The sequence below is a fragment of the Physella acuta genome, unplaced genomic scaffold (genome assembly GCF_028476545.2).
Source record: "Physella acuta isolate Inbredline_101_S28 unplaced genomic scaffold, ASM2847654v3 ptg000142l, whole genome shotgun sequence".
Lineage (NCBI taxonomy): Eukaryota > Metazoa > Mollusca > Gastropoda > Physidae > Physella > Physella acuta.
In genome coordinates, this window is record NW_026731661.1 from 2,624,126 (window position 1) to 2,639,673 (window position 15,548).

Consider the following 15,548-nt stretch of genomic DNA (forward strand, 5'->3'; position numbering starts at 1 on the left):
TGTTTTAGATAGTAAAGAGTTCAATTGGGATCAGCTCGAAAAACGTCTAGACAATGTCAATGCAGATCAACAATCACAGATTTCAAGAAGAATGTTACCAGCTTAGATGGCCGCCGTAGCATGTGTTTGTAAATAGTGCTCCGTATTTTTCCATTTTTAATGTGTTATTTGTGACATTGTGTGTTGTTTTTTATTTCAAAATTTGGATTTCAATGACAGTGAATGAATCGAGATACCCTTGTTATCTTGATTTAGTATGCGTGTTTTTATTTCTGCCTGTGGACTTCATTTGTAAGTAAATTTTCATACTAAACAAAAACAATTGAAACTTGTTGAGTGTATTTTGGTCCTGGTGGGGCCAAAACACAAAAAACAAGAATGGCACGAAAGTTGCACAATTTTAACTTTTGTTTTATAAATGATTGCTTTAAAAATATTTTAATCATTGACGAATTTCTATGTATTTTTGAAGGTGTTTATTTGTATTGTGTTGATTTAATTTCGTCTTTTTCTGTCAGACTGTCTGTTTAAGGTTACCAAACAATAGTACATTACATAGGCACACATCAATCATACCAAACAATACAACATTATATACCTAGTCTCTAGCTGTCAAAGACCGATGTCATTAATACCAAACAATAACATGTTACAAGACTTATTCTCTAGCTGTCTAATGCGCATGTCGATCATACTATCTGATACATCGATAATAAAAACTACTGAAGCGAACATAGCAAGGCATTTCACACTGTAAATTTAAATATTTGAAGCAAAAAAAATATAACTGAAACAATTGAGTTCATAGATTACTATTGTAATTCTTCATCAGTCCTCGTAAGTCGACAATACAAACAGTAATACTAAAGCGAACATGGCATGGTAAACTGACGCTGTAAATTATATGTCTGAGGCCAGAAAAAGCTTAAAGTGTATCAGAATAAAGGAAAGATATTTTATGAGTCACCTTTAGTTTGAACTAATACAACCAACTGTTTTAATTTTCTATTTTTATTTGATCAAAATGTATCTCTGTACGTTTGTATACAAGTATTGTCTAGCTTTAAGAGACCCTTAACTTTTAAAATTTCAAATAGTAGTCCTAAATTGATTTTTGTTAAGAATTTACAAAACAAGTAGTCTTTTGATTTTTGTTTTAACCTGGCAACTAACTGGAGATGAGAATAATAATGACATTTAGCGATCACTAGCACGTAATTCATCTTCCCTTTATCTAATTAATGTAGTCATCTTTTAATAACTTTTAATGACCAATTTATTATCTAATTAGAGAAAAAATCGGAATTCATGATAATTACCGGAAAGACACTTGTCAGATGGACATTTTTCCTAAATTTCTTTAATATTGGAATTGACATTTTCCTCATTGTGAGAAATGCTCGAATGAACCTTTACCTGAATTGACGTTTGCTTGAATTCGGACAATGATGAAAGCCTGGCCTGCCAAGGTGAAAAAGAGAATTACTGGAGATGGCTAGCACTTGTTATCTAGTGTTTTCTACACTCAAAGTGTTCATTTAAATATCAAACCTGTCAAAAGGTTGTCCACGGGACAGGTAAAGTAGAGTCCACTTGTTTACGAGACCTCGACATATAAATGAATGGGGATATCAGCACTATATCCAGCCGCTTTAACTAACCATAACACAGTAAGTCTGTTGGTCACCGCTACATGTTCTTACACCAATTTGACGGAATTTTAATATCATTTAGATCTCCATAACATTCAATCGTGCTATAGACTTTTTTTTTTACTATTTTAAATAGGTAAACCGCGTATTTGTGGACTGGTGTTTGAATAGCAATGGCATATTTTAAACTGATTTGCAATAAAATTGATTATAATGTTTGGATTGCTTTGGAAAATCAAATTTCAATGGTTTTGTTATTTGTGTACACTGTGGTGTTAATGCACAGTCATCAACATTCCCTGCAATGCAAGTAGGCATATTATCAGACGACTGATCAGTCGGCACACTATTCTACAACTCAACTACGGTCAAGCAGATACTTGATATTTCTTGGCAGTTGTTCACGTAAAAGAACTAAACAACACCACCAAACATCACGGACTTTATACATTAGAATTCACCATCTACAGGGAAAACAATGTCAGCGGCACCCTCAGATGTCCTACCCCCACCCCACCCACTCAACAGCGACACAATCATAAAGGCCCTGAGAAATCTTAGCAAACTAGAACCCACTGTCAACTCAATGGCCTACACCAACAACCGCAGCTTCACAATATTTCGGACAATTCTTCAACCTTTACACACTACATAGAAATCAATTATAAAGAACACCAATAAACATTGGGTTATAAAATTGATCAGCAACGGTTGAGTGTATTACTGTATTCAATATTTTTACAACGTCATTTGCGTTTTATTTTCTCGAAGTAGTATGCTGTGTTTTTAGAATTATCATATTAGAATAATATTGTTTCGGTTTGATAAATGATCGGGACTTAATTTACATTTTATAAGGGAAACAACTTACCAATTATTTTGAATAACGTGTACCTAAACAGTTCAAATATTGTATACATATTACATATATATACATATTATATTAATGTTCTAATACAAACTTTTACGATCTTATGTGTCATATATGAAATAAGTCTCAGTATAAAAATGTAATTAAATTGCTTCTGCATTCAAACACATAAGAACCATTTAAAGATGGTATATAATGTGTTATATATTTTGTGCCTGATCCTTAATTTTCGCTACCTACTTTTCTTTCTGTTCCTTTAAAATTATGTTATTTATAATTTTCATTCCAGAAGAATCGTGGTCTGCTCAAACAAAATTTAGGCTTTAAAATGAGTAATCAGGGTCTTACTCTCAAGGAACAGTATGTGCACAAAGCAAAGCTTGCTGAGCAAGCTGAACGGTATGATGACATGTCAGGTGCTATGTGTTCATGTGTAAAATACGTTTACTCCGATGATAATTCTGGAGCGACTCTCGACAACGAGTAAAGAAACCTCCTGTCTGTTGCCTACAAAAATGTCGTTTATGCTCGAAGATCAGCCTGGAGGGTTGTTTCAAGCATAGTATCTAAAACCGAAGGCAGTGAGAAAAAGCTTGAAATTGCTAAGAAATATCGAGAAACCATTGAAGAAGAACTTAAGTCAATTTGCAATGAAGTTTTGGATTTGCTGTCTAAATATCTAATCCAAAAAGCCCAAGATGACAGTGCCCACCACGATAGCCATGTTTTCTACCTCAAAATGCAGGGTGATTACTACCGCTACTTATCAGAAGTCTCTGTAGGAGAAGATAGAAAAGTCAATGTTGCCAAATCAAATGAGGCATACAAAAAAAGCTTCAGAGATCGCTAAAGAAAAAATGTAGCCAACACACCCTATAAGACTAGGACTGGCTCTGAACTTCTCAGTCTTTTATTATGAGATCATGAATGAGCCAGATGAAGCTTGCAAGTTGGCGAAAGCTGCATTTGATGATGCTATTGCCCAGTTAGATCAGTTGAATGAAGAATCCTACAAGGACAGCACATTAATAATGCAGCTGTTGCGAGATAATCTTACACTGTGGACACCTGACTCGCAGGCAGAAGTGGTGCAAGAAGCCGAAAACCAGTGATATGTATGGCTGTCTAATAACTACATTTCTTTTAATTATGAATTCAAGCAGTTTACAGAAAAACAACTTTCAGTCATCAATTTCCTCATGTTACAATCCACGCCCTTGATCCATGTCCTAGCCCTTATCTTTCATCAAATCAATTCCCTTACCCCCACATCACTTGGGTTCAGTAGTCTAGAGACATCATAGCTCACAACAAATAGTGCAAACGTATTAATGTTCTTACACTTCCATCTTAATTTACCACATTCAAATGCATTTTACTAATGCATTGTTTATTGGTTTTCACCCTTTAGCTTTTTATATTAAGTTTTGCCATAAATGTCAGTAGCCTAGGCAACAGAGTGATGTAACAGAGCAAAGTTTGGCTCTGGAGTTAGCTCTTTTTAAAAGTTAAATTAATTGCAAATCTTTACAACTGTGGCAGATAATAATAAAGCACTTAGTTTAAAAATGTGTGTTTGTTGTCAATGTGTTGAAGGCAAACATTTGCATTTACTTATTTTGATTATTCAGTTCTTACAAATCCAAGAATATAATTTTGTAACATCACAATGTTAGATGTTAGCTATTTTTACTGTTTTTTTAAATAAATTCTGCATACTTGAAAAAAAAAATGTTATTTATAATTTTTGGAAATCAATAACTAAATTATTTATTTTAATTCAGACAGCCTCAAGCCAAACATCACTCGATCAGCCTTCAAGTAAATTAACATAACAGTCTTCTGTTTCACAGGTTTTAAAAGTGCACAATCTGAATGGTAGATACACACCTCACCCCACCCCCCACAGACACACACACTCTCCCCCCACCACTCAACCGGACTGGCGGTTATTTCAAGGTAGCGTGCCATCTTCGCCATCCATCTTCCCTTTATCTATTTAATGTAGTGATATTTTAGTTACTTTTAATGATTAATTAATTATCTAATTAGAGAAAAAAAAATAGGAATCTACAAATATTTACCGGAAAGACAATTTGCAGATGGACATTTTTCCTAAATGTCTTAAATATTCGAATTGACATTTTCCTAACTGTGACACATGTTCGAATGAACTTATACCTGAATGGGACAAACGTGAAAATTGGCGTTTGCTAGAATTTGGACAAAAACGTTTCGCCGCATGCAATGATAAAAGCCTGGCCTGCCAAGGTGAAAAAGAGAATTACTGGAGATGGCTAGCACTTGTTATCTAGTGTTGTCTACACTCAAAGTGTTCATTTACATATCTAACTTATCAAAATGCTGTCATTGGGCCGGTGAAGTGGAGTCGACTTGTTCAAGTGTTATTGTTAGGAATATTACATTTCAACACTGTAATTTAGTAAAACGTAAGACTTTACAATTATTTCATATATTTTTTTTTATCTTTTGAGTTTGTTTACATATTTTGCGTTGGACTGACATAGATGAGTTATAAATCAATTACATTTTTTTTAAAGAGGACTTTGGTAGATGTTATGTTTATATATGAGCAGGGTAAATAATAATTTAACAGACCACTGTACATTAATTTTGGTGTATGGTTTATGTTTCATTACAGGGTACAACGAAAAAGAAAAGGTAAACGCTTTAGAATTGACAGTAACCCCCGACCCCAACCCCTACAAAATTCAAAAACGTTTCATAACCGAATGTCACTGTTTCTTTTCAGAACACTGATTATGCCAGCTTACTACTTTATAACCCCCACCCTTACCACTAAACGTTTCTATGTGTTATATGTATATTTAAGAATGAAACAGATGAAGTTAGCGGAGGTTTGTAAATCTAATACGGTCCTCGTATGTCACGTGATGAAATACAAGTAATTAGACAGTGGTCACCTTCTGGACAAAGCTCAGGCGAGCTGAACATGATTACACAATCTGAGAATAAAAAAAAACCCAATTATTTTTATTTTTTTATTTTTTTTATTTTTTTGTCTTTTTTTAAAGGTTTGTAATAGCTATCAATTAAGTGTTTAAATATCTACTATTTTAATCCACAGATGTAAATAACAAATATCTACATTTAAATTTTTCATCTATTTAAACAAAGTTGGGGCTTAAAGACAAGTTATTGCGGTCACTCTAGTGTCGTATTTTAAGTTATCCTAAATAGGCTTACATTTTATTATGGATTTAATCTCACAATACGTGTTTTCAGTAGGACGTGATTATATGTACAGATGTTAGTAGGAAAACATAGAAAAAACGAATACTTTAGAATATTTTAACTATGAAACATCATTGTCCGAAATATTTATACAATACATTTTTTTACTGTAATAGTTTACAGTATGAAAGAAAAAAAAATAGCGCAAAAAAAAGATACAAGCATAAAACTTTAACATAATAATCTTTTAAATAATTTGGAAATGTGACCAAACACCGTAAATAAAAGAATGGTTAGATAACGATTACAATTACCGCGCAGTAGAGAGAAGATACCAAATGATGTAAGTCATAATGGTACTAAATGTTTTTTTTTTTTTTTTTAAATGAGATTGTCTAAGAATGTGTTATAAAAACCACATCAGTCACGTCATTGCCGTTGACATCGTCATTATCATTATTGTTATCATCATCGTCGTCCTTGTCGTTGACGTCATCAAACAACGTGGAGTATTACTGTGCTGTATGTGTACCCGGATTGGCTACGCCCAGCTGCACACAATGCAGTGTGCTTCACTCGCGTTACACCCAAACGTGTGCTGTGTTGTTTTCCTCTCAGGATCTGACCCTACCCGCTCTTAACCCCAGTGGGTGTCGACCACTAACATCCCAACTAGGCAGTGTTACTGTTATATCATATATCTTGATCACTTTCTCACCTAATATAACACACCATAAAAATATTAAAATACAAACATATCATTTCTTGTCTCCAGTGATAAACCTAACACAAATAAAAAGGTAAAAGAAACCCTCTGCCACTAATATTATCCTCACTTCCATTTATTACAAAAGAAAAAAAAAGATGTTGATATTTACAAGATAAAACGTGTTAGCGATTTTGTGTAAGGGAGGCAACTTACATACAATACTTTTATGTAAACATATATAGTAAACGAGAAAAATGGCCCGTTGAGGAAGGGTACAACGGGCGCTAGGCTGATAGTGCTGTCTCTTTTCTCTAAACTAAAACCAACCCACCCCCCACACACCACCCCCACCCCCACCCCCCCCCCGACCCCCAGACACCACCCCCAACCCCCACCACACACCACCCCCCACCCCCACACACCATCCCCACCCCCCACCCCCACCCCCCACACACACCACCCCCCTCCACACACCGCCCCCCACCCCCACCCCCACCCCCCCACCCCTCCAACCCCCCCCCCCCCCCCCCCCTCCACCGCCCCCCCCCCCCCAAAAAAAACCATGTCTACCGTCCCATTCAACGAAATATAATTATATACTTTTTCCAGTGTCCGCCCCCTCCCAGAAAATTCTACCCCCGCCCCCGAAAATTTCAAGTACCCCCACCCCTCTCCGGGGAGGAAAAAGTCTGAAAGAAACACTGAAACCAACCCACCCCCCACACACCACCCCCACCCCCCACACACCACCCCCACACCCCCCCCCCCCCACACACACCATTTTCTACTCTGAGCGCTAAATGTGTCGACGTCATACTTCGTTTTTCGAATTACTATGCATGTTTTTAAATTGCTTGTCTTTTCTCTAGAGCGTTCTTGTCAGACAGATAGATAGATAGATAGATAGATAGATAGATAGATAGATAGATAGATAGATAGATAGATAGATAGATAGATAGATAGATAGATAGATAGATAGATAGATAGATAGATAGATAGATAGATAGATAGATAGATAGATAGATAGATAGATAGATAGATAGATAGACAGACAGACAGCGAAACTATTATTATAGATAAATAAATTTAAAAAGACTAAATTGTTTAATACAAACTAGTTGAACAAATTGTAAACGTGTGATGTTCTCTTTTATAAACATAACTAGTTAGTAAAATAACGACATAAAATGTAAAGTATTCAATGCCTATTCAATGATCTGTAACTGGCGATCATAACTCTAAATGGCAATTATCTGCCTCTTCTTAAGGTCGTTGGTCAGCTCTTAGACGTGAACATTGTTCCGAGGGATACTTGGAGTTGGGGAGTGGGGGGGGGGGGCATTCGAAAAAAATAAAATATACACGATGGACTTTTATAATGGTACTACACGGGATAAAAATATAAAGTAAAGCGGATTTTTTTTCTTTTAAAGTTAAAAAGCAAATACTACGAGATTACTCAACGTAGACATATTTTTAACAACTTAATAGTTTTATAAATTTAACAGCCTCGAATATACAGATAGCACATATAATAATGCCATAAGACAAACTTCTTAGAAACATGTAAAACATTTACGTCATTTGATTGTGTTTGTTCGTCGTTTGATGGATATCTGGTTGAATATAATAAATTTATACACAGATAATTTGAAATACACAATGTATTAAACTATAGTGCAAGTAAAAAGCTATTCAATCAAACATATTTTATGATTTTAAATGCAACCAATTGAAATCTCAGCAAGTCATACAAAACAGTAGCACGGTGTTCTTTAATCTACTTAACAACATCTGTCACTCAAGGTGACAGTGCTATTTATCGGTTTATAGATCTAGAGGGAAGATGAATGTAAGTAAAAAAACACATTTATATCATGCCTGTCTGGATGTTATTAAACTGAAAGTGAACCAACGCTAATCCATCTGCTCTTTATAGCTGTGATCTAGCTAGCTGAAACAAGCAAACTTATTTTTAGACCTTACATTGGATTGAACACATATTATAAACACATGTTCAATGTATATTTGAATATGTAGTGTTCCGTTTATTTCTAGTATATGTATGTATATATTTGGATGACCATGTCAATATGTAACAAAATAAAATAAAATAATGATTCAATAGATACGCCACACTAGGTGAAATTCATTAAAAGCAAACTGAACAGACGCGAATATTTAACACAATTAAGTATAAACAAATATTCTACTCCCTTCAACATATTAAATTTGTGTATGCACAGATCGTTAAGGACATTTTGCGGATATAACGAAATCTAAAAGGGGAATATAAATAACCCAGTGCTGGAGAAATGCACGTAGTTCACTCCCGTATGTTAGGGGAAACAACTCTTACAACATTTAGTAAAGTCAACACATTAAGGTCGCCAAGAGGTAATACACATGTGTAGGCCTATTGAAGTATAAACATAAACATGTTTAGTTTTAGTAAGCATTTTTTTTTTTACTGTGATGAAATATTAATACACAAAACGCCAGAGCTTTACACTAACTTTTGCTTATAAGTAGTTGAACCAATCTTTAAGTTGTATTTTGTTTCAAGTATCAACGCAATTAAAATATTTTGTTTTCCTTATACATAACTAAACGCAATAATAATTCAGTTTTTTTTTTTTTTTTGCTAAATAAAAATCCACGAACTGGTCGTAGCTCTATTATATTTTTTAAAACGTTGGAAATTGATAGGCACATGTCTAAAAATAACTAGGTACACAGATGCTATTATTTACGCTTCGTACCGAATACTATGTTATGCTTACATACAGAGGCATAGCGAAGTGGGGGGGGGGGGGGGGGGGGGCGGGGGGATGCGGACCGTGCCGGGTGACATCATTAGGTTTGGGGGGGTGACACCAAGGCAAAAAAAAAAATATATAGAGAGAGAAAAATGTGAGGGGGGGGGGGGGGGGCGTAAATCGAAAGTTTGAGGGGGGAGGGTGCAAATCGAACGTTTTAAAGTTTGGGGGGTGACACCATTAAGTGCCGCACCGGGTGACACCCAACCTCGCTACGTCACTGCTTATATTGCCCAAACACCCCTCAGCCCACCACGCCGATGGAAAAAAATAATCCCTTGATCAATATTTAATTACACTAGTTGCATTTTCAAGTGAAATTTAAAGTTTTTTTTTTTCTCTTTTCATATTGTGACTTAAAAAATACTGTTTCATTCATGCCAATAATGACTTTCTAGATTTAATTGTTTTAATGTTTAATTTTTACTACCTTTTTTTTGCCCTACACATGTTATAACTATTTCAGAGACTGGCGTTTAATTACCCTCGTATGGTATTTGCATTGAATAATACATACGATGGATATTAAACGTAAAAAGCAAAGTTAGTCCCCAAAGTTTAGGATCAAAATTATATTGAAGACGATTCGGACAACGATGTATATTTGTGAACTACAACTGGGGCTCAGTACACAGGAAGTAAAAATACCGAACTTTTTTAGACAGACATCTCATGTATGTTTTTACCTCGACATATACGATGGTTGCATGGTCAGCACTGTAAGACAATACACATTTGATCGGTGTAAATTATTAAAATATAGATGATGTCGCATCTATTACGATCGACCTTGAAAAATTACCTAGTTATCTTCTGTATGTTAGGGGAAACAACTCTTACAATTCAACAATTATTAAAGTCAACAAATGGTGGTCGTCAAGACGTAATACACATTTGTATTGAAGTATAAACCTAAAAACATTAAATCTAAACTTGCATAAAATCATATATATATTTTTTCTTTCGTGATGGAATACATTTAAAGTTTTAAATAATTAAAACTAAAATGCCAGAACTTTATACTAAATACTTGTTTATAAGTAGTTGAACCAATATTTTATGTGTGCTGTGTCCTTGGTTTACAGATATCATATAATGTTTCTCTACAAAACTAAATGCAACTGTAATCTCTAATAATTAGTTTTGGCTGAAAAAAAATCCACCAACGGGTTGTAGCTAAATTATTTTTTTTTAAGGTTGGAAGTTGATAGGCCCATGTCTAAAAATAACTAGGCACACAAACGCTATCATTTACACTTCGTACCAAATAATATAATTAGCTTACATATACACACGCCGATAATCAAAGAATGCAAAAGGTGGACGGTCTTATCCTGTGTTTACAAATGAGTAAGCTTTTAAAACTTGTATTAGAGTCTTACGCTTATATTTATTGGTATATAAAACAACAGTTGCATTTATTTAATAATAAAGTAAAATAATTTGAGTTAGGTAAGTATTATCAAAAAGCTCCTTTACACAAATTAGTTGCAACTTTTTTGCGCAGTTTCTTTTCCACGAACATCTACACTCGCTAATCTGGTTACTCGTATCTCAAATTTTGCTTGTGTGACAAAGTACATTTTAGCTTGCTCAACAGCTCGTATCACAACAGTCTCTTATATTGGGACACTCTTATGTTGAGGTACCACTGTATGTAAACGTCTACAATATAAAAAAAAAACAACCATACGACTCCGTGTTTTCAAAGAAAATAAACTGGAGGGGAAAGTAGATATTAAACAATTGAAATCACTGAGGGTAACATGTTTTACCTTTTTGGTTTAGTATAAAGAAAAGTGGTATCGTAAACATGTGTTCACTTCCCAACATACATTGTACACAAACATTGTTTACTATCATATACTAGTTTTGTCCGTAAGTAGTTATAAAGACCCTAGTTAGTACGCGATTTAATAACATAATAGAAAGAAGAATATTTGAGCAATAACTAGAAAAATAGGGTATGTGATCAATAGAAAGAGCAAACAATTTCTTGAGCATACATTGAACTATAAATTAAAACTCCATTGTATATTTTCATTTTTAATTGTGATATTTAAACTCAGCTGCTATAAAACAACATTAAAAAATTATGCTATAACTGATGCAACTTATTCGTACAAGTAATGCGATGAATATACACACTATGATCGTGAATATCCTATATTTGACATATAAAATAATCAAATCACGCCTACAAATCAAACGTTTAAATAAAAATAAAAAAAATAAAGTGTATACCACAGTGCTTTTACAATTTCACTTAAGCATATAAAAATATACGCTTGGTTCGTTAAGCTAGATACGTGTTTCTTCTATTAAATCACCATTATAGTTTTTATACCTAACTTCCGGTATATCAAATTAGATATCTTCAGATGGAAATGAATTGATTGTAAAGAGAGACCATACCTTAACATCTGGAATATTTAAATTTATGTTAAGTGGTCCTGGTCAATTTTTAGAGCATGAGAACAATGACATACACTTTAGAGAAATTCCACCGCATGTCCTCCAAAATGTGTGCTTGTATTTTACATATAAAGTAAGGTAGAAACATTCTTAAACTGCAATTCAGGAGTTTCATATTGCCCATGAAATAGCGCTAGAATTAGTAATAGCAACGCCTTTCTTGTCTGTTAATGACTTGGTTTCCAACACATTGTCTGTATTTAAATATAGTAATAGCTATTTTAAAATACTGAATGTTTATAAACTTTGCATCATGGACGTTTTGCAGTTCTGTAACATTTATCATAACTTGCTGTCCTGTATAGATTTTGTTGCAACTTTTTTTTTTAGAATTTAGTTGTTTTAAGCTGATGAAACACTAGATCCATTGCACCATATTCATGTGCGGGCATGATAAAAAGGTTTGTTTTGATTCATTTGATTGTTTTATATATATATATATATATATATATATATATATATACATCAAATTGTTTTATCATCGGTTGTGGTTCTTGTTTTTTTTTCATTGGAATATTTTTTTCTTAAAATAGTTATGATTCAGAAGTGAATTATTTTAAGAAACTTAAAAAAAAAAAAAAAACTTTTTTGCCGATTTCAGTTTTTTTAAATGTTTGGATTCTTGTGTAAACTGCAATATGTGTTAAATTAATTAAACTTAACCACATATTATTTATAGTGCATCTAGTCTTATTACAAGAACATGTAGGTAAGTGACATACTTTAACGTTTTTTTTTTATTTCATGGTATAAAATATATAAAAAAGAAAAGTTTAGTATATACTACGATATTTCCCATTATCGTATTTTATTAATTGTTAATTGTAGAATTATTTAAAGCGCTTATATACTAGTATTCTTTAATTATTCTGTTGCATTAACTAAATACAAAATTAGAAGAACACGACTCTGTAGACTAGTGTGGACATCTTAAACTTTATTTATTTAATATTTCAATACAATTTTGTTCAATTCAAATAAAATGCAACAAGTGAGTCGCTTAATATACCAGGGGAGTTCTAACTATACGAGTGTTTTTTAACCTTTTTACTTTTATTATTTGTCTTATATTTAAGTTGGAAAATGTAAAAAATGATAAATACTCTTTTTTTAATCACCATATTGCTTTAATTATGTTTGAATATTCATTAATAGTATCAATGTTTGCATTTACAAAAATCAATTTCTACACCAGGGTCAATGTAAACCAAGATTAAACTACACATAGGTCGAGCAGCACAGACATGAGTACACCCTACAGTCCTGACAATCATCTGATACATTTCTATACAAAAGTTGTCTTGTTTGTATATAGAACGATATATAGGAAATTTAAATCCGCCCAAGAACATTTTAAATGCAACATTTAAATAAGTGACAAAAGTCGAACAGCAAAACAACCGACATAACATTACTCTAAACTACTCAATATTAAATGAATAGGGAAATAAAACAAGACAAACATGAAGAATACTGTTGCAATTAATTACCGTAATTGTTTTCTAAACACTAATTTAATAAAATAAAATATTGACAAGACATGTCTCTGTGCTAAGCTCACCGATTAAGAGAAAGACGTTTATGAGAATACTATTGTTAGCTTCGATTAATAATGGGGACTTCATTTATATTACATTTTACAAAGGAAACAACCTAGACAACATTTTGTTGTTTAAAGTATAAATATGAAATACAGAAAAAAGTATACATCAATCAAATTAGCATAGTAATTTTCAAATAGATACAAATAATTTCGTATTTATTATTTTAAAAAATGACTTTCAGCATTAAAAAATACTAAATTGCGATTGTATTTAAAAATTACAAAAACTGTTGAAATATGTTATATGTGTTATATATCTTTAGACTGCTATTTAAACTAATTTACTGCAAATAACCAACCATAGGCTTGTTAAATGTTGACTATAGTTCAGGGGTCGGCAACCTTTTGAAGCTGAAGTGTCAAAAGTTACAATTTTCAAAATTTCCCTGGTTTTAAAGAGCCACTAACATTTTTTTTTATTTTAAATATTTTATTTTTTATTAAGATTATTAGTATTTGTTCAAAGAGCTGGAGAGCCGCATCTTGATATCAAAAGAGCCGCATGCGGCTCGCGAGCCGCAGGTTGCCGACCCCTGCTATAGTTTGATTTTCTGTAATCCCATATTTATTTTCGCTCTACTTAAATGCTCAAACCCCTCTTAACCCACCACGCCGAATGAAAAAAAAAATCCTTTGAATCATTATTTGATTACACATTTGCATTTTCAAGAACTATATACACGTTTTTTTTTTGTTTCTTTTTATATATTGTGACTTTAAAAATACTGTTTCATTCATGCCTATAATAACTTTCTAGATTTAATTATGTCAATGTTTAAATTTTTAATACCTTTCTATTTGCCCTACACATGTTATAACTATTTCAGAGACTGGCGTCTAATTAAATTGTATGGTATTTGCAATGAATAATACAAACGGTAGATATTAAATGTAAAAAGCAAAGTTAGTCACCTCAGTGTAGGATCAAAATTCTATTGAAGATGATCCAGACCACGATGTATATGTGTCATCTACTACTGTGGTTCAGTACACATGAAGTAAAAATACATATCATGTATGTTTTTACCTCTACATATAAGAAGGTTGTATAGTCAGCACTGTGAGACCATATTCACGGCATACATTAGAACTGTAGCCTATTTACTTTTTAAAATAGAGTTGATTTCTTTCCCTTACGATCGATTTAATATAGAACTACTACCTTGTCTTTACAAAGGTGGCAAGTTGAATAACAAACTTCAGTGGTTCTCCATTAAAGTCAAATCATACTAATATAACATAATATATATAAGTGTAAAAACAGTTACATGTTATTTACTTTAATTTAAATAACAACACCCGCAGCTCAAGGTGACAGTGCTATCCACCGCTATATAGAACTGAGTGAAAACTAAAATACATTTTGCCAAATGTCAAACAAAGTCATCAAATTATTTGATTTTTATCGTAAAAAATGCAAACGATATTATAAACACAAAACTAACTTGGCTGCGTGATTGCTATTAAACTGAATGTGTACTAACACAAATGCATCTTCTCTTTAAAGCTGCTGATCTAGCCAGAGGGTAGCGAGTTAGAGGGAGGGGGCGAGGGGGTGCGGATCGCAGCGGGTGACATTATTTAGGGGGGTGACACCATGGCAAAAGAATAGCAAAATATATAGAGAAAAATTTGGAGGGAGGGGGGGGGGGGGTGCACGTCGAAAGTTTGAGGGGGGTGGGTGCAAATCAAAAGTTTGAGGGGGGGGGGGTGCAAATATAAAATGTGTCCACGGGAAGGGTCGCTACGCCTCTGAGGGGGGGGGGGGGGGGGATTGTGACATAATTAAGTGCCGCACCGGGTAACACCCGACCTCGCTACGCCACTGGATCTTGCTAACTGAAACTATGCTTCAGGAGCTGCCTAAACATCAATACTTGCAAGTTTGAAACTAACCAGTGCTTTATTTAGCTGTAAAAATATATCAGCAACAATCAGAAGAGATAGAGAAAATGTTACATTTAACCCAGACCATAGCTGTTTTTGTAACGTCAAAAAAAATCATAAAAAAGGAAAAGAAAAAGAAAAAAGTAAATACATGAAAAAATAAAAATAAATGATAATAGTGATCGAAAAAATGCAATAAATGAACACACTTAAATCCACCCAAAAACATTTTAAATCAAACATTAAATAAACAAAGAACGGTGGACAACAAAAGAAACATTACGTCTAATCTACTCCATATTAAATGAATGTGAAA

General features: G+C 33.4%; 1 pseudogene; it reads left to right on the forward strand.

Annotated features, from left to right (window-relative positions):
- The first annotated feature begins 2,807 nt into the window (after nt 1-2,807).
- On the forward strand, nt 2,808-3,975 carry LOC131935347 (14-3-3 protein zeta-like; annotated as a pseudogene).
- Nucleotides 3,976-15,548: the final 11,573 nt, after the last annotated feature.